At 38.9% G+C, this 26,637-nt stretch overlaps 2 long non-coding RNA genes across 3 annotated transcripts in view; one reads left to right on the top strand and one right to left on the bottom strand.

Annotated features, from left to right (window-relative positions):
* LOC135337137 (uncharacterized) overlaps window positions 1–26,442 on the top strand; it is a 62,246-nt gene extending 35,804 nt beyond the window's left edge. The window contains exons 1-5 of one of the 2 annotated variants that reach the window (XR_010395030.1): window positions 23,793–23,992; window positions 24,198–24,753; window positions 25,029–25,089; window positions 25,923–26,061; window positions 26,273–26,442. This is a non-coding gene — a long non-coding RNA (uncharacterized LOC135337137). Of the gene's footprint in view, window positions 1–23,792; window positions 23,993–24,197; window positions 24,754–25,028; window positions 25,090–25,922; window positions 26,062–26,272 lie in introns of those variants that run through there. The other variant, XR_010395031.1, reaches the window with a different exon arrangement.
* On the bottom strand, window positions 6,331–7,031 carry LOC135336923 (uncharacterized). Its single transcript, XR_010394980.1, has 2 exons — window positions 6,610–7,031; window positions 6,331–6,492 (listed from the first exon to the last, which is right to left on the bottom strand). It is a non-coding gene; the product is annotated as an uncharacterized LOC135336923 (long non-coding RNA).
* Window positions 26,443–26,637: the final 195 nt, after the last annotated feature.

The raw sequence follows: 26,637 nt of genomic DNA, 5'->3' as shown, positions 1-26,637 counted from the left end.
CACATCATGCCACAGGCGTGGACGAATATTGCAGCAAAGTGCCTGTAGTCGTTGCATGGCTCTTGTTTGCATGTGCTTGCAGAGTTTGTACAAGAGTAAAAGATGGATTGTTATTATTTGCAGTAGCTCGACATAAGTTATGTACCTAGTCAAACTAGTCACTAATAAATAAAAGGAAGGACAACCAATATTAATCGTGCTTTGGCTTACAATGATTATTATATTAAATAGGAGCACAAAAACTGTTGTGTAGAGGAATTGACGGTGTAGAAACGTAGACTTGTACCGACAGATAAAGAAGAGCTGCAAGATCAATGTGGGAACCAATAGCACTATGATGATTATACTAGAAATCATAATGTTTTGCTTTATCACAGAATCACTGATATTTAGACAGTTTGTATCGTTGTCCTCATGGTAATCTAGTCCATCCATTTTCCTTGTAGACAAATTCTTGAGTCAGTATAATTATACTTCTTTTAACTTAGCTTGGTCTATTGCTAATTAAACTGTTTTGACTTTGGTGCATGCATGCAGCTATGCTAAGGTACTTCTGCTATAATTATTACTGAATGACAAAGACTTGCTTTTATAGGGGGGAGCATATACACCTCAGTCCTGGCTATAGTGAAGATTGTGTAGGAGTGGCTTATTCTCATAAATTGCTAGTGTGGGAACTACTCAGGTTCTCATTGTATGTAACCAAGGACTTATGACCACTGGTTGATAAACCCTTGCACTTTAACTAAGTACACAGGTTGCTAGGCATCATCTAACCCCTAGGCCACAAGAATTGCAATCTCAGCGTATTAATTATTGACCTTCATTCATTGTACACAACTTCTAATTACATTAATTCAAATTTGGACTTGCCACTATTTGGGCAGTTGACTATCTATACGAGGGAGTTATCTGTATAGCTAGTTCTGAATAAGGCTCGGGCTAGTACTCATTGGCTTGTGATAATATTAAGTGTCTTCTCATTGTGTGTGTGTGTGCATGTATACAAATTAACAATAATTTATGTTTAATTAACAATGTTCACTAGTGGAGTTACTTCTGAAGGTTCTGATGTGCTTGAGCTTAGAAAGTTTGGAGCATGTTCGGCTGTATCTGTAGGCAAGCTGACTCTAGTAGAGGGCGGGTTGGTGTGGCGATTAGTTGCAAATTAAAGCTCTTGTAGTGACTCTCCTTTGGAGACTTGGTATGCTTATGAGAATATACACACCAAAAGATAATGGAAGAAATTTTTGTATCACATGCAGAAGTTACTGCAAGACTATAATCACTATATTTTGAAGGCAACAAATAACGCAACAAAGTATGCTCCCAATTAATAGTACGACTAGTATATAGACGAGTAGTATATGTGGCCCATTTCAGTGCACACAAATTTCACTTTATTCTTTAGCAATCTTCTTTTCCACAGCATACAAAACCAGAGCACCAGTAACACCGTGCATGTCAGGCCCAATAGTATGTTGACTGCATGCCAGCAGAAATATTTCAATGTAATCGCACTCCACCTTGTATATATAAAGTAGATCAGTTGAATATCACCACAATCTCAGCTATTAGTAAGGGTAATGGGAGACCAAGTTGAATACACACTCCAAGTTGAATACACACTATCATCACATCATGCCATAAGCGAATATTACAGCAAAGTGTCTGTAGTCGGCGTTGCATGATTCTTGTTTCTATGTGCTTAGAGTTTGTCAAGAGTAGAAGATGGATGGTTGTTATTTGCAGTATCTCAACATAAATTATGTACCATGGAATTAACTCAAACTAGTCACAAATAGACAACCAACATCAACAGTGCTTTGGCTTACAATGTATATTATGGTGAATAGTATGACAACAACTGTTGTATAGAGGAATTGACGGTGTAGAAATGTACCTGTATATATAAAGAAGAACTGTAAGATAAATATGGGAACCATAGCAACGGTATGTTAATTATACTAACTAGATCTACTTTATCATAAATTCACTGATTTTTGACAGTTTGTGTTGTCCTCATAGTAAACTTGTTTGTCCATTTCCTTGTAACCAGATATTGATTGTGAACCTCATGCGATGTACAATTATACTGCGCACGCGATAGCTTGGACCTGTTGTATCTGCTTCCGTATTAAATCTGCTTCTGTAGTAAATCTGTATAGCAAGTAGTTTATGAATAAGGCTAGAGCTATATGTAGTAATACTCATTGTCTTGTGATAATTATCTTCAATAGATTGTGTTTCTCATTGTGTGTGCATGTGTGCATGTACAAATATAATGTATTTATAAAGACAGTCTTTTCTTATACTAGCTGAGTCACTTCTGAAGGTTCTGCCGTGCTTGGGCTTAGAAAGTTTGGAGCATGTTCGGCTGTATCTGTAGGCAGGCTGACTCTAGTAGAGGGCGGGTTGGTGTGGCGATTAGTTGCAAAAACTTGGGCCTTTGTAGTGACTTTCCTTTGTAGGTTTGGTAGGCTCATGAGAACATACACACCAAAAGATACGGGAGCAATTGTTCGTAGTGCAGAAAATAATTATTGCAAGAGAAAAATGAACATAATCTGAATAGAAATAAGTTGTGTTCCCGATTAATAAGACGACTAAGACGATTAATATGCGACCCATTTGAGTGCACACAAATTTTGCTTTATTTTTCAACAATTTTCTCTTTATCAACATACAGGACCAGACCACCAGCATCACTATGCATATCAGGCCCAATAGTATGTTGACTGCCAGCGTAGGCAGAAAAAATTAATTATATTCCCCGAATATAAAATAGTCTGAATGTGTTTTCGATATCACCACAATCTCAGCTATTATAGTAAGGGTAATGGGAGACCAAGTTGAATACACACTATCATCACATCATTCCATAGGCGTGGACGAATATTGCAGCAAGGTGTAACCTTTGAATGGTTTTTATTTCCTCCATGTTTTTGCAGAGTTTGCAGCAAAGAGTCTGTAGCCGTTGCATTATTCTTGTTTCCATGTGCTTAGAGAACTTGTATAAGAGGTGCATGAAGATGGATGGTTGTTATTTGCAGTATCTCCACATACAACATGTACAGATTTACATTATTAAAATTGGAGAAAACAAAGGACAACTACTCAGGTATATAATGTTAATTATACCTATTAGTATCAAAACAATTGTTGTGTAGAGGAATTGACGGTGTAGAAGTGTAGACTTGTACCGGCACATAAAGATGAGCTGTAAGATCAATGTGGGAACCAATAGCACTATGCCAATTATACCAAAGATCATGTAAACTTGAAACAGATCTTCAAAAACAATTGGACAGTACAAGTATGTGTTGTTGGACTCATTATAATCCAGTCCATCCATTTCTTTTGTCGAGGGATTCGTGAGGCAGTATAATTATATACTTCCCTTAAATGACTTGGCTTATATACTAGAAGGGTCTTGACTTGTGGCTATAATTATAGTTCTATTGCTAAACTTCTTCTGGTGTTATATAGCTGCTGCATAAATTGTGCAAGATAAACCTTATATAGGGGGAGAGGGGAGGGGCTCGACGAAAAATGGAGATTGTGTGAAAGTGGTTTATTCATAAGATCCTACGCGTGGGAACTATACACTCATTACAACTATTCACAGCCTCTATCTATACATACATGTGTTACGTATCATTAAGTGGCTATGACCACATTGCCATAATAATTATGGATAATGGAAACTAAAGTGAGTTGAATCCCTATAAGTGTTATACACAATACAGCCCTAGGTTCTTCTCTCTAAGAGCATTGTCAGAGCAATCAAGTTTGTTCACAGCCTCACCGACGATTCCCTTAAAAACAAAGAGGTTGTTGTGTCTCAGACCTCCTAAAGTCTCTGAAAACTCTCCTGCTTTGCTGCAACCTGCGGTTTGGTGGCTTTCCTATAAAGAAATGTGGTTTCACCGGCAATTACTATACGAAAGGCAAGACAAAGATTGTGTGCTTGCTTATACAGGGCGTGTATGTGTGGTAGTGGAGATTGTGTGTATAGTTGCTGGACATGCACATCTTCCCGTATACAACACAATTTGTAATTGTATTCATGTTCGGAAAATTTCCACTACTTTACTTGGGCCTTTTTCGTGACTTTCTTTCGTAGATTTGGTAGACAACTAAGACGATTATTGTGTGGAAGTGGGTTATTCTCGTAAGTTGTTAGTGTGGGAACCACTCATATATTCATTGTATGTAACCAAGGACTTATGACCACTGGTTGATAAACCCTTGCACTGTAACTAAGTACACAGGTTGCTGCATGGGCATCACCATCATCTAACCCCTAGCCCATAAGAATTTCAATCTCAGCGTAATTACTCACCTTCATTATATTGTACACAACTTTTATAATTGCATTAATTGCACATTTTGACTTGCCACTATTTGGGCAGTTGACTATCTATACGAGGGAGTTATCTGTACCAGCCATAGTTTCTGAATAAGGCTACTATAGTACTCATTGATTTGTGATACTTTCATTATAAATGGTCATCTCATTGTGTGTGCGCATGTACAAATTAATTTACAATTAATTGTTTATTAGCGGAGTCACTTCTGAAGGTCCTGACGTGCTTGGGCTTAGAAAGTTTGGAGCATGTTCGGCTGTATCTGTAGGCAGGCTGACTCTAGTAGAGGGCGGGTTGGTGTGGCGATTAGTTGCAGGAACTTGGGCCTTTGTAGTGACTTTTCTTTGTAGACTTGGTATGCTCATGAGAATATACACACCAAAAGATACGGGAATAAATGTTCGCATTACAGAACTTACTGCAAGACCATAACTATAATTTGAAGGCAACAAAAGTATGCTCCCAATTAATAAGACGACTAAGACGAGTAATATGTGGCCCATTTGAGTGCACACAAATTTCACTTTATTCTTTAACAATCTTCTTTTCCACAGCATACAACACCAGAGCATCAGTAACACTGTGCATATCAGGCCCAATAGTGCGTTGACTGCCAGCAGAGGTTTTTCAATGTACTTAATATAGTTTTCCACCTTGTACACTTCGATTGAACGTGTTTTCAATATCACCACAATGTCAGCTATTAGTAAGGGTAATGGTATACCAAGTTGAATACACACTATCATCACATCATGCCATGGTTGTGGACGAATATTGCAGCAAAGTGCCTGTAGTCGCTGTGTGGTTCTTGTTTCTATGTACTTGCAGAGTTTGTACAAGAGTAGAAGATGGATGGTTGTTATTTGCATTATCTCTACAACAGTTATGTACACTCCCAAACTAGTCATTAATAAATAAAAGAGAGGACAACCAACATCAATAGTGCTTGGGTACAAAGTGAATATTATATATATTAGTATCACAGCAACTGTTGTGTAGAGGAATTGACGGTGTAGAAATGTAGACTTGTATCGATAGATAAAGATAAGCTGCACGATCAGTGTGGGAACCAATAGCAACAGTATGCTGATTATACTAACAATCCTCAGATCTTGGAACTGCTTTGCACTGATATTTTGACAGAGTGTGTTGTCCTCGTTGTAATCTTGTCCATCCATTTTATTCCTGATTCGAGTAAACTTGTCTTGGTCTATTGCTAAACTGTCTTGACTTGTGTGTATGCAGCTATTGCTATAATACTTCTAATGTAGCTACTGCATGGATTGTATTAGACCAAGAGCCTTAAATAGGAGCATCGTGGCTATGACTGCATTGCCATATATGGAGAATAGGAATTTGTAAACTAAAGTGGGTTGAATCCCTATATATGCGTGTTATACACAATACAGCCCTGCGGTTTGGTGGCTTTCCATATAAAGAAATGCGGTTTCACTGGCAATTACTATACAAAACGTAAGCCTCGAGCATACACTGAAGTTACATCTCTTTATTTATGAGCTCTTGGTTAGACAAAGATTGTACACTAATTGCTTATAATTATATAGGGCGTGTAATTATGTGCTTGCAGAGTTTATACAGCAGTAGAAGGTGGATTGTTATTATTTGCAGTATCAGTATATATAGTTTCTGAATAAGGCTAGAGCTAGTACTCATTGGTTTGTGATAGTACTTTCAAACTGTCTTGTAATGTGTGTGCATACAAATTAACATCGTCTTTTTACAATAGGGTTTAACCCTTTCCCGGCTTTAATTAAAAAAACAAAATACAGAATAAATACATATTTTTCTTTAAAAATAAATATCTCATGAACAATGCATTGAAATCACTTGCAACTATTTCCTACAGGTAGCCCAGATCCTGGGGGTACCATGACATCATCATCGTTACCTAGCAACTGACCACCCCCCACTAATTAACGATTTTTTACACATTTTACAATTATGAACATAAAGAATATTGTATGAAGGCATGAAGTAACTAAAAACACTAAGTAAGTGTTCTCAATGTTCTTACGGTGACATGGTTCAATCAGGATCAGCAGAAACTTCTCTGCGAGGTCGTATCGGCAGACGCTCTTTTCCCGGGAAATGTTTTCTTCACCTACACACAGGTTTACAAGTTCAATGGTGGCTCATGATGTCCACTTGTGTACTAACTAGACTAAGCATACCATACTGAAGCTATACAGACTACATATGATACTCCATAGTTACTTACAAGGTCCAGGACTTTGGTTCATGCTCAGGAGCTTCTTCCTCTGGCTCTTTAGGCTCTATGTTTATAGCTTGACCTCTGAAAAGTAGTTTCCTCTCTTAGTATGATCCCAGTCACTGTCCTCTTACTCAACAAGGCCATAAGCATCGTTATTCTCACTGTCTAGCTGCCCTAGAACCTCGCTGAGGTTGTACTACAAAGATCTTGTAGCCATTATCAAACGGTCACTTTTCTTTCGACAGTACTGCACAAAGTGTACCTCGAGGCAAGATATTAAAGATACCACGTGAAAGAGCAGCCCAATGCGCATGTGCTGGTACCTACAGCGTGCGCATAGCTCCAACACAGCGCCCACAACGATTTTTTGAAAATTATCACTACCGCTGCCGTCATATGACGGCTAAAGCCGGGAAAGGGTTAATTGTTTAAAAAGACAGTGCAATAAGGTTAAATTATTTACCATAATTATAGTATTATAATTATAGTAGACTGAGTCACTTCTGTAATAATTACTCATTAGAGTGTTTTTCTCATTGTGTGCATGCGAATCTACTAATCTAGTTTTTTTGCTTAATCGTTAACTAGTAGAGTCACTTCTGAAGGTTCTGCTGTGCTTGGGCTTAGAAAGTTTGGAGCATGTTCGGCTGTATCTGTAGGCAGGCTGACTCTAGTAGAGGGCGGGTTGGTGTGGCGATTAGTTGCAAACACTTGGGCCTTTGTAGTGGTTTTCCTTTGGAGATTTGGTAGACTTATGAGAATATACACACCAAAAGATACCGGAGCAATTGTTCGTACTGCAGTAAATACTGCAAGAGAAAAATTAACATAATTTGAATAGAAATAAGCTGTGTTCACGATTAATAAGACGACTAAGACGATTAATATGTGACCCATTTGAGTGCACACAAATTTTGCTCTGCTTTTCAACAATTTTTTCTTTACCAACATACAAAACCAGACCACCAGCAAGACTATGCATACCAGGCCTAATAGCGTATTGACTGCCACCAGAGGTAAAAAAAATAATTATATTCCCTGATTGTAAAGGCGTCTGAATTTGTTTTCAATATCACCACAATGTCAACTATTAGTACAGGTAATGGGAGACCAAGTTGAGTACACACTATCATCACATCATTCCACAGGCGTGGACAAATATTGCAGCAAAGTGTCTGTAGTCGTTGCGTGGTTTTAGTTTGCATGTGCTTACAGAGCTTGTACAAGAGTAGAAGATGGATCGTTGTTATTTGCAGCATTTCCACATAGTAAAAGTACCAATTCAATCTATACACAATAAGTAAAGACAAAGGACAGTGATTAAGACTGCTCGGGTATACGATGTTGATTACATTCACTAGTAGGACAACAACTGTTGTGTAGAGGAATTGACGGTGTAGAAATGTAGACTTGTATCGGTAGATAAAGAAAAGCTGCAAGATCAATGTGGGAACCAATAGCAACGGTATGCTGATTATACTAGAAATCTTACGAACTGGAAACTGATTTATCACATTTTCGCTGATATTTAGACAGTTCGTGTTGTTGTCCTCATAATAATCTAGTCCATCCATTTCCTTTGTAGTCAGATTCTTGAGTCAGTGCCTCGATTTTTGATTTGACTTGGTCTACTAGATATAGTACTAAACTGTCAGGCTTGACTTTGGTACATGTAGCTAGTTCTATATTGCTAAAGCATGCACTTCTGATGTTACAGTACCTGCATTGTGTTATAGACAAAGACTGTATGCTTATATATGGGGCAAGCCTGTGTATACATTGAAGCACTTCTGATGTTACAGTACCTGCATTGTGTTAGACAAAGACTGTATGCTTATATATGGGGCAAGCCTGTGTATACATTGAAGGATTGTGTGAACATCATGCATGCAGTGCTCCCATGCATGAATATAGTGAACACGTACAATATGAGAGGTTTTCTGTACAGCTAGTTTTTTAACAAGGCTGTAGAGCTATAGTACGCATTGGTTTGCGACAATTACTTCATTAGCATTGTGTGTGCATGTATATGTATACAAATATAACGTGCTTGTACAAGATTACAATAAGGTTTCATTGTTCACTAGCGGAGTCACTTCTGAAGGTTCTGATGTGCTTGGGCTTAGAAAGTTTGGAGCATGTTCGGCTGTATCTGTAGGCAGGCTGACTCTAGTAGAGGGCGGGTTGGTATGGCGATTAGTTGCAAACACTTCGGCCTTTGCTGTAGTGACTTTTTGGGGGAGTTTTGGTATACTCATGACAATATATACACCAAAGGAGACTGGAGCAAAAGTTCGCATAACAGAAAGTACTATACCATTATAAGGAAAGAATGAAAACAAACATATTAAGTTCCAGATTATATAGACGACTAAAATGAACAGTATGTGGCCCATTTGAGTGCACACAAATTTCACTTTACTTTTTAACAAATTAATCTTCCACAATCTATAGCCCCAGAGCACCAGCAACACTATGCATATCAGGCCCAGTAGTATGTTGAATACCCACAGGGGTCTAATAAAGCAGTTCATTTCCACATCGATGAGGAATTCCAACATTGAAAATGTTTTTATCATCACCATGCACTACTTCAGCTATTAGTAAGGGTATGGGAGGCCAAATTGAATACACACTATCATCACATCATGCCACAGGCGTGGACGAATATTGCAGCAAAGTGTCTGTAGTCGTTGCATGGTTCTTGTTTCCATGTGCTTGCAGAGTTTGTACAAGAGTAGAAGATGGATGGTTGTCATTTGCATCATCTCAACATAGAACAAATACCGATTCACACTATTCACAATTCGTTGAAACAAAGGACAACCGACATCAACAGTGCTCGAGTATATAATGTAGATTACATTCAGTAGTATGACAACAACTGTTGTGTAGAGAAATTGACGATGTAAAAGTGTAGACTTGTACCGGTAGATAAAGAAGAGCTGCAAGATCAATGAGGGAACCAATAGCAACGGTATGCCAATTATACCGAAGATCCTGAGACCTAGATACTCTTTTATCTGATTTTCACTGAAATTCAAGCAGTTTGTATTGTTGGACTCATTGTAAACTAGCCCATCCATTTCCCTTGTCAGATTCCTGAGTCAGTAGTTTGTTTGGTTTATTGCTAAACTGTCTTGTCTTTGCATGCATGAAGCTATATATATAGTTCTATTGGTCTTGATCTATCAGTGCTAAACTGCCTGTGGATGCAGCTACGTATAATTATAACTATTGCTAAAGCACTTCAAATAACTATTATACTGCATTGTGTTAGAGAAACCCTTGTTTATAATGGGGTGAGCCTGCACATGTGTAGTGGAGATTGTGTAGGAGTGTATTCATGACTTGCTATACGTGCATGAGAACCACTTACTCAAATATTTTTTGTATGTATAACTAATTAAAAAATTGCTGACTGCTGTACGCCAGTTCTATTCTATATTTAGACCCCATCACTTAAGTTAAGTGTTACAGTATTTGCTTATTGTTGCTGTGTGGTGTATTTCTAATAGAGCACCTGGTAATGTGCTCTATTAATTGCCTTTGGCTATTGAATACAATACTTCATAGTGAAGATCATACAACTGACATGATTGTTATTAAATATGCATGCATCAGTACACAAAGTATGTTATTGTTTGTCATTGTATAGCTGCATGGTCTTCTGGGGATTTTTTTCTTATACCCATCCAAGTTAAATCGGCCAACTGTTGACCTAGTAAACATTTCTTTAAACTGCCCCCCTTTTCAAAATTTCTGGATCCGCCCCTGCAACAAAGTGTCTGTAGTTATTAATTGCATGATTCTTCTTCAGAAGTGACTCCACTAATAAACAATTATAACCCCTATTGTAAAAAGAAGATTGCATGATTCTTGTTTCTATGTGCTTGCAGAGTTTGTACAAGAGTAGAAGATGGATAGTCATAATTTGCAGTGACTCCACATACAGCAAGTATCGATTCACTGTATTCACAAATAGGTAAAACAAAGGACAGCCGACATCAACCGTGCTCGGGTAAATAATGTAGACAGTATTCATTAGTATGACAACTGTTACAACTGTTGTGTAGAGGAATTGACGGTGTAGAAATGTAAACTTGTACCGGTATAGGTCTAGATAAAGAAGAGCTGCAAGATCAATGTAGGAACCAATATCACTATACTGATTATACTAGAAGTCCTAAGCGCTGGGAGGAGATGCTTTATCACAAATTCTGTGGTGATATTTGGACAGTATGTGTTGTTGTCGTCATAGTAATCTGGTCCATCCATTTCACTTGTAGCCAGATTCTTGACTAGACTTGGTCTCTACAATATATAGTGTTAGTTCTATTGCTATAAGTACTCTGAAGGTATAGCTACTATACATGCCCTGTGTTAGACAAAGATTTTTTTGCTTATAATTATGGGGTGAGCTTGAGTAGTGGAAATTGTGTGCATAAGAGTATAGTTATTCATAAGGTGCTAATGCTAATGCTAATGTGGGAACTAGTCGTGTGCTCATTGCATGTAACCAAGGACTTATAAACCCTTGAGCTGTAACTAAGGGTCCATAATAAAAGAGACGATTTATCGAACGAAGCCTTACCTTGCTCAGATGTATGCGGAGAGTACGTGACTTTCTGTCTGAAATGTGCGATCAATAATGACAATTTGGTAATAATATTATTGCTGCCTCGAGGCAAGTGGCGGCTCTATGGCAGGCGCTCGGATTGGTCAGTTATCAAGGAAGTCATGCAGAAAAAACTACAACATTTTCTATTACGTATTTTTTGAAGTTCTACCATTTCTGTATTTTTCCAACTACATATATATAGAGCAGCTTGCTTGATAGCTTGTGTTATTGACTGAGCTTGTTTAAAGAGAATAACAGCCTCCCCTTATGTTGAACAATTGTTACAGTAATTGTATTCATGTTCAGTTAGTTATCTTCGAATGAGAACTCAGGTTATATGTACCAGCTCAGTACTCCTAGGCTGTATATATAGAGCTAATATATATAGTATTGATGATATAATTGCCATCAATACTATATAGATCATAATTATAGTATATGCACATATTCTCTTATATTTATTCATGTTTAAGTAATTGCCTCGATCTATAGGCAATATCTAGATATGAAGAATGGTTTCTGAATAAGGCTAGAGCTATAGTACTCATTGTTTTGTGATAATACTTTCATTGTAAACTGTCATCTCATTGTGTGTGCATGTACAAATTAGCGTCTTCTTTTTACAATAAGGGTTTAATAGTTCATTAGTGGAGTCACTTCTGAAGGTCCTGCCGTACTTGGGCTTAGAAAGTTTGGAGCATGTTCGGCTGTATCTGTAGGCAGGCTGACTCTAGTAGAGGGCGGGTTGGTGTGGCGATTAGTTGCAGGAACTTGGGCCTTTGTAGTGACTTTCTTTTGTAGACTTCGTATACTTATGATAATATATACACCAAAAGAGACGAGAGGAAATGTTCGCATTACAGAAGTTACAATATTATAATCATAACTTGAAGGCAACAATAAAAGCAACAAACATATGTTCCCAATTAAATCTAGGACTAAGACAAGCAATATGTAGCCCATTTCCGTGCACACAAATTTCACTTTATTCTTTAGCAATCTTCTTTTGCACAGCATATAACACCAACTAACCAGTAACACTATGCATATCAGGCCCAATAGTGCGTTGACTGCTAGCAGAGGTATTTCAATGTAGGATTGCACCGTGTATACAAAGTAGATCGAATTTGTTTTCAATATCATCACAATCTCAACTATTAGTATGGGTAATGGGAGGCCGAGTTGAATACACACTATCATCACTTCATGCCACAGACGTGGACGAATATTGCAGCAAAGTGCCTGTAGTCGTTGCATGGTTCTTGTTTGCATATACTTGCAGAGTTTGTACAATAGGAGAAGATGGATGGTTGTTATTTGCATTATCTCCACATACAACAAGTACTATCCCAAACTATTCACAAATAAAGCAAAGAAGCAACCAACATCAATAGTGCTCAAGTACACAATGAAGAATATATAATATAGTAGCACAAAAATTGTTGTGTAGAGGAATTGACGGTGTAGAAATGTAGATTTGTATCGACAGATAAAGAAGAGCTGCAATACCAATGTGGGAACCAATAGCACTATGATGATTATACTCAAATCTTGGTACTGCATCATCAGATATTCTGAATCACTGATATTTAAACTGCAGTTTGTACCGTTGGACAAATTGTAAAGTTGCCCATCCATTTTCCTTATTGCTGAATCAGTACCTCTCTTAACTTGACTTGGTCCATTGCTAAAATGTCTTGACTTGTGTGCATGCAACTATATATTGCTAAAATACTTCTTATAAGCTACTATTATTATTAGCATTGTGTTAGACCAGGAGCCTTAAATAGGAGCGTCGTGGGTATATGACTGCATTGCCATATATGGATAATGGGAATTTGTAATGGGTTGAATCCCTATAATACGTGTTATATATACAATACAACCCTGCGGTTTGGTGGCTTTCAATTTATAAGAATTCACCGGCAATTACTATACGAAACGTAAGCCTCGAGCATATGCTGCATGAAGTTACTTTTCATGAGCTCTTGCATGGTTAGACAAAGACTGTACGCTTGCATGCTTAGTGTGTGTATGTGTGGTAGTGGAGATCGTGTGTAGTTGCTGGACATGCACATCTTCCCTTGTATTGAACACAATTGTAATTAACCCGAGGCGCGTGGGCGGCCACGGGTTATAGTAGTCTGTCTGTTTGTCTGTTTGTTTGTTTGTTAACCCGAGGCGCGTGGGCGGCCACGGGTTATAGTAGTCTGTCTGTTTGTCTGTTTGTTTGTTAACCCGAGGCGCGTGGGCGGCCACGGGTTATAGTAGTCTGTCTGTTTGTCTGTTTGTTAACCCGAGGCGCGTGGGCGGCCACGGGTTATAGTAGTCTGTCTGTTTGTCTGTTTGTTTGTTAACCCGAGGCGCGTGGGCGGCCACGGGTTATAGTAGTCTGTCTGTTTGTCTGTTTGTTAACCCGAGGCGCGTGGGCGGCCACGGGTTATAGTAGTCTGTCTGTTTGTCTGTTTGTTTGTTAACCCGAGGCGCGTGGGCGGCCACGGGTTATAGTAGTCTGTCTGTTTGTCTGTTTGTTTGTTACCCGAGGCGCGTGGGCGGCCACGGGTATAGTAGTCTGTTGGTTTGTTACCCGAGGCGCGCGTGGGCGGCCACGGGTATAGTAGTATGTTGGTCTGTTTGTTTGTTTGTTTGTTTGTTTGTTTGTTTGTCACAGGTATATCTACTCACCTGGATGCCACAGCGCTGCGTTTACAGCATAGATAGCCTTCACAGAACAATATCTTGATTTAAATAGTGGCAGATTTTTATGTTAAAGCTTCTTTGTCGAGCAAAAGCTAAGAAGCTTGAATAAGCTTGTGACTAGGTCTGCTTACCTGGATGTTCTAGCACTGCGTTTACAGCATAAGTAGCCTCCACACAACAAGTTAGTACTTTTGATAGTGGCAGCTTTCGGTGTTAAAGCTCCTTTGTCTAATAAAAGCGAGCAAAATGTAGCTTGAACAGAACTTGCACATGCGTTACTTATAACTGAAGTGATCCTGTACCAAGAACGATGGAACAGGGTCACTAAAGTAGAAAGCTGTATATACCAGGAACAATGGAACAGGGTCACTAAAGTAAAAGCTTGAATTATAGCATAGATAGTAGCTCCTGCTGCTGGCTGGGATCCTACTCCATGCAGAACCTGGAGCCATACTTCTCTGAGACTCCAGGCTTCTTTACTGTGATCCTAATCCACAGTGCTATAGTACCACTACCTGTTCTCAAATGTTTCAGCATGCCTCCAGTCTGGTTTAGTTTTATTGCTCCTGAGTTGCTGTGCAAGTCCTACATGATAACAACATCACTATATGCACTGCATTATATTTCTGGTTTCTTTTTAATCATGTCACCAGCCGAGGGTTTGCACTTTAGTGCTCTAGTTTGTTTGTTTGTTTGTTTGTCTGTTTGTCACGAGTATATCTACTCACCTGGATGCCACAGCACTGCGTTTACAGCATGGATAGCCTTCACACAACAATATCTTGGTTTAAATAGTGACAGATTGTGATGTTAAAGCTTCTTTGTCGAGCAAAAGCTAAGAAGCTTGAACAAGCTTGTGACTGGGTCTGCTTACCTGGATGCTCTAGCACTGCGTTTACAACATGGGTAGCCTCCACATAACAAGTCAGTACTTCTAATAGTGGCAGCTTTCGGTGTTAAAGCTTCTTTGTCTAATAAAAGCGAGCAAAATGTAGCTTGAACAGAACTTCCACATACGTTACTTATAACTGAAGTGATCCTGTACCAGGTCCAGAAACAATGGAACAGGGTCACTAAAGTAGAAAGCTTGCTTTAGCTGACTGGGATCCATGCAGGACCTGGAGCCATACTTCTCTGAGACTCCAGGCTTCTTTGCTGTGATCCTAATCCACAGTGCATATTATCTATAGTACTACTTATTCTCAAATGTTTCAGCATGCCTCCAGTCTGGTTTAGTTTTATTGCTCCTGAGTTGCTGTGCAAGTCATGCATGATGATGATAACAACATCACTATATGCACTGCATAGTATGCATAGTAGTCTGTCTGTTTGTCTGTTTGTTACCCGAGGCGCGCGTGGGCGGCCACGGGTATAGTAGTCTGTTGGTTTGTTTGTTACCCGAGGCGCGTGGGCGGCCACGGGTATAGTAGTCTGTTGGTTTGTTTGTTTGTTTGTTACCCGAGGCGCGTGGGCGGCCACGGGTATAGTAGTCTGTTGGTTTGTTTGTTTGTTTGTCTGTTTGTTTGTCACAGGTATATCTACTCACCTGGATGCCACAGCACTGCGTTTACAGCATGGATAGCCTTCACAGAACAATATCTTGATTTAAATAGTGGCAGATTTTGATGTTAAAGCTTCTTTGTCGAGCAAAAGCTAAGAAGCTTGAATAAGCTTGTGACTAGGTCTGCTTACCTGGATGTTCTAGAACTGCGTTTACAGCATGAGTAGCCTTCACACAACAAGTTAGTACTTTTGATAGTGGCAGCTTTCGGTGTTAAAGCTCCTTTGTCTAATAACAGCGAGCAAAATGTAGCTTGAACAGAACTTGCACATGCGTTACTTATAACTGAAGTGATCCTGTACCAAGAACGATGGAACAGGGTCACTAAGGTAGAAAGCTGTATATACCAGGAACAATGGTCACTAAAGTAGAAGCTTGAATTATAGCTCCTGCTGCTGACTGGGATCCTACTCCATGCAGAACCTGGAGCCATACTTCTCTGAGACTCCAGGCTTCTTTACTGTGATCCTAATCCACAGTGCATATATCTATACTGTAGTGGTACTATTATAGTACCACTACCTGTTCTCAAAATTAATGTTTCAGCATGCCTCCAGTCTGGTTTAGTTTTATTGCTCCTGAGTTGCTGTGCAAGTCATACATGATAACAACATCACTATATGCATTGCATTATATTTCTGGTTTCTTTTTAATCATGACACCAGCCGAGGGTTTGCACTTTAGTGCTCTAGTTTGTTTGTCTGTTTGTCACGAGTATATCTACTCACCTGGATGCCATAGCGCTGCGTTTGCAGCATAGGTAGCCTTCACATAACAATATCTTGGTTTAAATAGTGGCAGATTTTGATGTTAAAGCTTCTTTGTCGAGCAAAAGCTAAGAAGCTTAAATAAGCTTGTGACTAGGTCTGCTTACCTGGATGTTCTAGCACTGCGTTTACAGCATGAGTAGCCTCCACACAACAAGTTAGTACTTTTGATAGTGGCAGCTTTCGGTGTTAAAGCTTCTTTGTCTAATAAAAGCGAGCAAAATGTAGCTTGAACAGAACTTGCACATGCGTTACTTATAACTGAAGTGATCCTGTACCAAGAATGATGGAACAGGGTCACTAAAGTAGAAAGCTGTATTATACCAGGAACAATGGAACAGGGTCACTAAAGTAGAAGCTTAAATTATAGCTCCTGCTGCTGACTGGGATCCTACTCCATGCAGAGCCTGGAGCCATACTTCTCTGAGACTCCAGGCTTCTTTACTGTGATCCTAATCCACAGTGCATAATATATCTATAGTACCACTACCTGTTCTCAAATGTTTCAGCATGCCTCCAGTCTGGTTTAGTTTTATTGCTCCTGAGTTGCTGTGCAAGTCATACATGATAACAACATCACTATAATTATGCACTGCATTATATTTCTAGTTTCTTTATAATCATGTCACCAGCCGAGGGTTTGCACTTTAGTGCTCTAGTTTGTCTGTTTGTTTGTTTGTCACAGGTATATCTACTCACCTGGATGCCACAGCACTGCGTTTACAGCATGGATAGCCTTCACACAACAATATCTTGATTTAAATAGTGGCAGATTTTGATATTAAAGCTTCTTTGTCGAGCAAAAGCTAAGAAGCTTGAATAAGCTTGTGACTAGGTCTGCTTACTTGGATGCTCTAGCACTGCGTTTACAGCGTGAGTAGCCTCCACACAACAAGTTAGTACTTTAAATAGTGGCAGCTTTCGGTGTTAAAGCTCCTTTGTCTAATAAAAGCGAGCAAAATGTAGCTTGAACAGAACTTGCACATGCGTTACTTATAACTGAAGTGATCCTGTACCAAGAACGATGGAACAGGGTCACTAAAGTAGAAAGCTGTATATACCAGGAACAATGGAACAGGGTCACTAAAGTAGAAGCTTGAATTATAGCTCCTGCTGCTGACTGGGATCCTACTCCATGCAGAACCTGGAGCCATACTTTTCTGAGACTCCAGGCTTCTTTACTGTGATCCTAATCCACAGTGCATAATTATATCTACAGTACCACCTGTTCTCAAATGTTTCAGCATGCCTCCAGTCTGGTTTAGTCCTGAGTTGCTGTGCAAGTCATGCCAGTGCATGATGATGATAACAACATCACTATAATATATGCACTGCATTATATCAGTCTTCTGGTTTCTTTATAATCATGTCACCAGCCGAGGGTTTGCACTTTAGTGCTCTAGTTTGTTTGTTTGTTTGTAACGAGTATATCTACTCACCTGGATGCCATAGCACTGCGTTTGCAGCATAGGTAGTCTTCACACAACAATATCTTGGTTTAAATAGTGGCAGATTTTGATGTTAAAGCTTCTTTGTCGAGTAAAAGCGAGCAAAAGCTAAGAAGCTTAAACTTGCCATGTGGCCTTGAGTCAAGGTACGGGATCACTTCAGCTAAAAATATCTAGTCAAGGCTTGATTATGTATTTTCAGCTGAAGTGATCCCGTACCAGGAACAATTGAATACGGCCAAGAAAAAGTAGAATTGTGTGACTAAGGTTGTTGACTGACTCTGGATCCTATACGTACTCCAGCCTGGAAGGAGCCATACTTCTCTTAGTCTAAGACTCCAGGCTTCTTTGCTGTGATCCCAGTCCATGTGCACGTTGTTACTTTAGTTTTGAGTTTTGTTTTATTGCTCCTGAGTTGCTGTGCAAGTCATACATGTACATGATAACAACATCACTATATGCACTGCATTATATTTCTGGTTGCTTTTTAATCATGTCACCAGCCGAGGGTTTGCACTTTAGTGCTCTAGTTTGTTTGTTTGTTTGTTTGTAACGAGTATATCTACTCACCTGGATGCCATAGCACTGCGTTTGCAGCATAGGTAGTCTTCACACAACAATATCTTGGTTTAAATAGTGGCAGATTTTGATGTTAAAGCTTCTTTGTCGAGTAAAAGCGAGCAAAAGCTAAGAAGCTTAAACTTGCCATGTGGCCTTGAGTCAAGGTACGGGATCACTTCAGCTAAAAATATCTAGTCAAGGCTTGATTATGTATTTTCAGCTGAAGTGATCCCGTACCAGGAACAATTGAATACGGTCAAGAAAAAGTAGAATTGTGTGACTAAGGTTGTTGACTGACTCTGGATCCTATATGTACTCCAGCCTGGAAGGAGCCATACTTCTCTTAGTCTAAGACTCCAACTTTAGTTTTGAGTTTAGTTTTATTGCTCCTGAGTTGCTGTGCAAGTCATACATGATAACAACGTCACTATATGCACTGCATTATATTTCTGGTTGCTTTTTAATCATGTCACCAGCCGAGGGTTTGCACTTTAGTGCTCTAGTTATATTCATGTTTAGATAATTACCACTATAGGCAGTTTGTTTATCTAGATATGAAGAATGGTTTCTGAATAAGGCTAGAGCTAGTACTCATTGGTTTGTGATAGTGCTTTCATATAAACTGTCTTGTAATGTGTGTGCATGTACAAATAATAACATCTTCTTTTTACAATAAGGGTTTAATTGTATTAGCGGAGTCGCTTCTGAAGATTCTGCCATGCTTGGACTTAGAAAGTTTGGAGCATGTTCGGCTGTATCTATAGGCAGGCTGACTCTAGTAGAGGGCGGGTTGGTGTGGCGATTAGTTGGAACTTGGGCCTTTGTAGTGACTTTCTTTTGTAGATGTGGTAGGCTTATGAGAACATACACACCAAAAGATACGAGAGCAATTGTTCGTAGTGCAGAAAATATTGCAAGAGAAAAATGAACATAATCTGAATAGCTGAATAGAAATAAGTTGTGTATCGTGTGAAAGTGGTTTATTCATAAGATCCTTCGTATACTTGGTAGACTTACGATAAAGTACACACCAAAAGATATGGGAGGAAACATTCGCATTACAAAAACTACTGCATTACCATAACTATAATATAAAGGCAATAAAAGTATGCTCCCAATTAATAAGACGACTAAGATGAACAGTATGTGGCCCATTTGAGTGCACACAAATTTCACTTTATTCTTTAGCAATCTTCTTTTCCACAGCATACAAAACCAACTAACCAGTATCACTGTGCATGTCAGGCCCAATAGTGCATTGACTGCCAGCAGAGGTCTAACAATATAATAAAGTTCCTCTTCTATAAAGTAGATTGAGCGAGTTTTCAATGTCATCACAATGTCAGCTATTAGTACGGGTAATGGGAGACCAAGTTGAATACACACTATCATCACATCATGCCATAGGTGTGGACAAATATTGCAGCGCAGTGCCCGTAGCCGTTGCGTGATTCTTGTTTCTATGTGCTTGCAGAGTTTGTACAACAGGAGAAGATGGATTGTTGTTATTTGCATTATCTCCACATAAGATATGTACCTACTTATAATTATGTACCCAATCAAGCTATTCATTAACAAAGGAAAGAAAGAACAATCAACATCAAGAGTGCTCAGCTGCAAAGATATATAATATAATAGCACAAAAACTGTTGTGTAGAGGAATTGTCGGTGTAGAAATGTAGACTTGTACCAACAGATAAAGAAGAGCTGCAAGATCAATGTGGGAACTACCGTAATAGCACTATGCTGATTATAACAAAGATCCTCATATCTAATTGGAACTGCTTTTTCACAGAATCATTGATATTAAGATAGTTTGTGCTGTTGGGCTCATTGTAAAGTTGCCCATCCATTTTCCTTGTATAGTCAGATTCTTGAGTCAGTACCTCTCTCTTCACTTGATTTGGTCCATTGCTAAACTCTCTTGACTTGTGTGTATGCAGCTATTGCTAGAATACTTCTAATGTAGCTACTACATGCATTGTGTTAGACCAGGAGCAATATTAGCAAGTACAACACACTCTATCTCACATGATCTCCGATGGAGACCATAAGAGCGTCATATGATGACTGCATTGCCATATATGGATAATGCATGAGAATTTGTAAAACTAAAGTGGGTTGAATCCCTATATACGTGTTATATATACACAATACAATATAGCGCTGCGGTTTGGTGGCTTTCCATATATTAAAGAAATGCGGTTTCACCGGCAATTATACTATACGAAACGTAAGCCTCGAGCATACGCTGAAGTTACTTCTGAGCTCTTGGTTAGACAAAGACTGTACGCTTGCTTATATACAGGGCGTGTATTTGCATGCATGTGTGGTAGTGGAGATTGTGTGTAGTTGCTGGACATGCACATCTTCCCTTGTATTGAACACAATTTAATTATATTCATATTTAGGTAATTACCTCTATAGGCAGTTTGTCTATCTAGATATGAAGAAGGGTTTCTGAATAAGGCTAGAGCTAGTACTCATTGGTTTGTGATAGTACTTTCATTATAAACTGTCTCTCATTGTGTGTGTGTGTGCATGTACAAATTAACGTCTTTTTTAATAGGGGTTTTTAGTTTATTAGTGCATGGAGTCACTTCTGAAGGTTCTGCCGTGCTTGGGCTTAGAAAGTTTGGAGCATGTTCGGCTGTATCTGTAGGCAGGCTGACTCTAGTAGAGGGCGGGTTGGTGTGGCGATTAGTTGCAGGAACATAGGCCTTTGTCATGAATTTCTTTCATAGATTTCGTAGACTAAGACGATTATTGTGTGGAAGTGGGTTATTCTCGTAAGTTGTTTGTGTGAGAACCACTCAGATATTCATTGTAAGTAACATAAGGACTTATGACCACTGTTTGACCTTGCACTGTAACTAAGTATACACAAGTTGCTGGACATCACCATCATCTAACCCCTAGGCCACAAGAATTGCAATCTCAGCGTAATTGCTGACGACCTTCCCTTATGTACACAACTTCTATAATTGCATTAATTCACATTTGGACTTGCCACTATTTGGGCAGTTGACTATCTATACGAGGGAGTTATCTATACCAGCTAGTTCTGAATAAGGCTAGAGCTATAGTACTCAATAGTACTTTCATTATACTGTGTTCTCATTAATTGTGTGTGCATGTACAAATTAACAATTGACAATGTACGAATTACGAAACGTATATAAGCCTCGAGCATACACTGAAGTTATTTCTCTCTATTTATGAGCTCTTGGTTAGACAAGACTGCATGTACGCTTGCATGCTTGTGTATGTGTGGTAGTGGAGATTGTGTGTAGTTGCTGGACATGCACATCTTCCCTTGTATTGAACACATTTTGTAATTGTATTCATGTTTTGGAAATTGCCTCTACAGGCAATTTGTCTATCTAGATATGAAGAAGAATAAGGCTAGAGCTAGTACTCATTGGTTTGTGATAGTACTTTCTGTCTTGTAATGTGTGTGCATGTACAAATATTCTACTTTTAGTTTATTAGTGGAGTCACTTCTGAAGGTCCTGCATGCTCATGCAGTACTTGGACTTAGAAAGTTTGGAGCATGTTCGGCTGTATCTGTAGGCAGGCTGACTCTAGTAGAGGGCGGGTTGGTGTGGCTTGTAAAAGCTCTTGTACGGACTTTCTTTCGCATATTATTTTGGTATGCTTATGAGAATATACACACCAAAAGATACTGGAACAGCTGTTTGTATTATCTAGTAGAGGGCGGGTTGGTGTGGCGATTAGTTGCAAACACTTGGGCCTTTGTATATGGAACTTTCTTTCTCAGAATAAATAGACTTAATGTACACACCAAAATATACTGGAGCAATTGTTCGTATTGCTACTATAGACCATCAGTATAACCTGAAACCACAAATCTATGTTCCCGATTAAAAATAATTATACGTAGCTATACTCTATGCATTGTGTTAGACAAAGACTTGTGCTTATTAGAAGAGAACCCGAGTATACAGGGAAGATTGTAAGGAAGTCACCCTATATAGCATTTATCAGACAAACACAATTTTTAATTGTATTCACGTGTTGGACTTGCCACTATGGGCAGTTGGCTGTCTATATGAGGGATATTGTCGTACAAGCTAGGTTTAAGGCTATATAGAGCTAGTATACTCATTGGTTTCTGATATTACTTTCATTAGAGTATAATAATGATTATGTTCTCATACATTGTGCATGTGTGTGTGCATGTACAAATATAACGTGCTTGTACTAGCTAGATTACAATAAGGTTTCATTGTTCACTAGTGGAGTCACTTCTGAAGGTCCTGCCGTACTTGGGCTTAGAAAGTTTGGAGCATGCTCGGCTGTATCTGTAGGCAGGCTGACTCTAGTAGAGGGCGGGTTGGTGTGACAATTAGTTGCAGGAACTTGGGCCTTTGTAGTGACTCTCCTTTGTAAATCTGGTAGGCTTACGAGAAAGTATACACTAAACGATACAGTAGCAAATGTTCGCAGGGCAAAAAATACAAAAAAGGAATCATCTAAATTATAGAAAAAAGCTGTGTTCCCGATTAATAAGACGACTAAGACGATTAATATGTGACCCATTTGAGTGCACACAAATTTGGCTTTGTTTTTCAACAGTTTTCTCTTTATCAGCATACAAAACCAGACCACCAGCAACACTATGCATATCAGGCCTAGTAGTATGTTGACTGCCAGTGTAGGCAGAAAAAGATATCTCATTTCCGAATCTATAATGTCATTTAAAATTGAATATAGAGTTTTTAATGTCATCACAATGTTAACTATTAGTACGGGTAATGGGAGGCCAAGTTGAATACACACTATCATCACTTCATGCCACAGGCGTGGACGAATATTGCAGCAAAGTGTCCGTAGACGTTGCATGGTTCTTGTTTCTATGTGCTTGCAAAGCTTGTACAAGAGTAGAAGATGGATGATTGTTACTTGAATGATATCCACATAAAATATGTACCGATTCAAACCGTTAGTCACATATGCGAAAGACAAAGAACAACTGATATCAATAGTGCTCAGGTGTACAATGTAGATAGCATTCATTAGTATCAAAACAACAGTTGTGTAGAGCAATTGACGGTGTAGAAATGTAGACTTGTACCGGTATATAAAAAACAACTGCAATATCAATGAGGGAACCAATAGCAACGGTGTGCCAATTATACAAGAGATTCTGAAAGTTTGGAATGACTTTATCACAGAATCACTGATATTTAGACAGTTTGTGCTGTTGTCCACATAGTAATCTAGTCCATCCATTTTCCTTGTTTTATAATATCCACATCACTGGGACTCAGTATAGTTCTCTTCAACTGTCTTGTCTTTTATGCATGCAGCTACTTCTATTGCTAAAGCACTTCAAATAGCTACTGCATTATTAGAGATACCCTTGTGTATAATGGGGCGAGCCTGCACATGTGCAATGGAGATTGTGTAGGAGTGTATTCATGACTTGCTATATGCATGAGAACCACTTACTCAAATATTCATTGTTGTTTAAGGAATTGTTGTATGTCAGTTTTAGACTTCATTTTCTGAGAAGCTTGTATTAAACAATTTATGTCTACTACAGTGCAGCTTAAAGAGAAGTGAGGGAACCAATAGCAATAGTGTGCTAATTATTCCAAAGATGCTCACAACTTGAATCTGACTGACATTTGTACAGTACACGTTTGTGTTGTTGGACACGTTGTCATCTAGTCCATCCATTTCCCTTGTTTCCTTCGATTCGTAGGTGCGTACTTGACTCAGTAGTTGACTTGTTGCTAATTTTAATTGACTTGTTCTATATATATAGTTCTATATTACTTGCTTTTTGTGAATTGTGCTACACAAACACTTTCTTTTATAGGGAGGGGAGTATAAGTATACCTCTGTTCTAGGCATGCAGGAATAAATACCTCACATTAAAATATTCATGCCTGATTTTCTTCTCACAGGCTGAGGAGGTTGAGTTCAACTGCACCAGCTGTGGCTGTCAGACTGCAACACTCTCCCTGCAACTGGCTAGACTACCAAGGTGGGGGGAGATGATTATACTTTACACTGTCTTGTATTACTATTATTTTTGGCTGCCGTGAGAATTGGACTACTCAACTAAACATGTGATTGTTTGTTTATCTGTCGACGGCAGACTAAATTAATTGCTGTCGCGTACGTTTGGTAATATTTATAGCCTTTTTCATACCTCCCATAACTTAAACAGATGTGTAGTGTGTATGAATCGTATTTATAGTCCTCTCACCCCCCATGCATGTACACACATACGCATGCACACACCCATACTTACCCACGCACACGCGCGTATGTACACACGCATACACACACACACATCACACACACACACACACTCACACACATCACATGCACGCACACATTACACACACACACGATTATGATACTCCACCTCAAGCGCTATGGTTACAACTATATACCAGCTGTCTGAGAACTCTAAGAGAGTGGACAATATTAGAATACCACGATACATCGATGTTGGTAAGCTGAGGGCACAGAACACAAACATCACTGTCAGTGCATTTGGTGTAGATATAGATAGTACAAATGTAGAGGTCGAAGATGCTATACTAGACAATGATCTGGCCCGTAATTTATGTGCTAACAGAATTCAAATGTCCAGACATTGTTTTTACAGTATAATTTTCTGGCTTGATCAATGAATGTACTCTACCACATTGCATGGCATGTTTGGCATGTTGTCTTGCAGTATAGCCTTCTTTTATAATTCTATTGCTGTTTAATTAATCATACAGGACACATGCATGGCCAAGACTCAGTATGAACCACTCCTCTCTTCACTGCGTCCACACTAAGGTGATATACACACACTCTAATATGCATGCATGGGGTTCCGTTTTGAAAGGTCTCTCTCTAAGCTTTCATAAAATCGTTTAAATTAAATACACGGAATTTTGAATACAAGTTATGGCAGCTAAAAGAGTCCCCAAATCATTCATTAAACGGAAGGGGAGTTGCAGTTGAACATTTTTCAACAGCCGTAACTTTAGTATTATCGATCCAATTTCAAAAATGTTTTGATTTTCTGAAAGCTGAGAAAGAAACTTTTCAAATGATGTGTTCAAATCCAAATTTTGTTGGGACCATAATTCGTCATTTTTCGGCCTTAGACCATGGGTATCGCCAAATTGGCCAATACTGTTATCTCTCAAATATAAAATTTGATCACACCCTAGCTCTTGAAAATTCTTTTTATAGAAAATTATAAAAATATTGACATTGGAATTCTCAAGTTATGGCAGCTGAAAGAGTCCCCAAACTATTGATTATCTATGGTATCGCCAAATTAATAAATACTTTTATCTCTCAAATATGAAATTTTATCACACCTCTTAAAAATTCTTTTCAGAAAATCATAGACACTATCCACGGAATTCAAGTTATGGCAGCTGAAAGAGTCCCCGAACTATACAAGAGAGGGGGGGAGGGTTGTAGTTGAACATCTTTGAACAGCCATAACTTGAGTACTGTTGATCCAATATCAAAAATATTATGATTTTTTCTGAAAGCTTAGAAACTACCTTTCAAATGATGTATTTCAATCTAACATTTGTCCGAGCCTCACATACCTCACACACCTGCTGTCCACTCCCCTCACACACACATATCCGCCCACTCCCCTCACACAGGTCACTACATCAGTGACGTGTACTCGTTCCCTGATCACAGCTGGCGTACTTACAATGACTCACAAGTCAGTGAAGTGAGGGAAGAGGACATTAGACAAAGGAGGCAGACCACTGGATACATATTCTTCTATCTCCACAGGTATGAGGGTATCTGCAGTGGTCGCTAACTTTGAGCACTTATAACTTGAGTTTGGAAGGTCCAATTTCGAAAAAGCAATTCTGTAGCTCTAAGGAAGGCCTAAGCCCAAATTTGTCAAATACGTGGGAAGTCTATTGCAAACAAATCAGTGTCTAGAGTTCTTCTGTTTGGTATGCATTGATTCAATTGTCATCTTTAATGTCCCGTGCAGGTCCATCTTTACTAACGTGTCTGTACAGTTTGGAAGATAATAATGAATGGACAATCATTACAATCCAGAACATATGCAACTATTATTATAGATATCATAATTATGCATATTCAATTGATTTTTAATTCTTATTATCATTGCAATTACGGTACACATTAGCAGGAAAGTTTCTCATGAGGTGTGCAAAATTTCGTGTTTTTCGAGGGAAGAGCAGTTAATTAATTACTGGGATAACTCGATGCGGTATGTATTTCACATGAATTATAATTAGCTCCAGCTGCCCAGCCTGCATGGTTTTCTTGCATGGCATTTGAAACAGTATTAGGCAGATGCTCTAAGGGGGCGGGGCTCTTGGTGCGTTTAAT

This window comes from Halichondria panicea, chromosome 6, assembly GCF_963675165.1.
Source record: "Halichondria panicea chromosome 6, odHalPani1.1, whole genome shotgun sequence".
Taxonomy (NCBI): Eukaryota; Metazoa; Porifera; class Demospongiae; order Suberitida; family Halichondriidae; genus Halichondria; species Halichondria panicea.
Note: the sequence above shows the minus strand (reverse complement) of the source record. Positions and strands in the feature narration are given on the sequence as shown.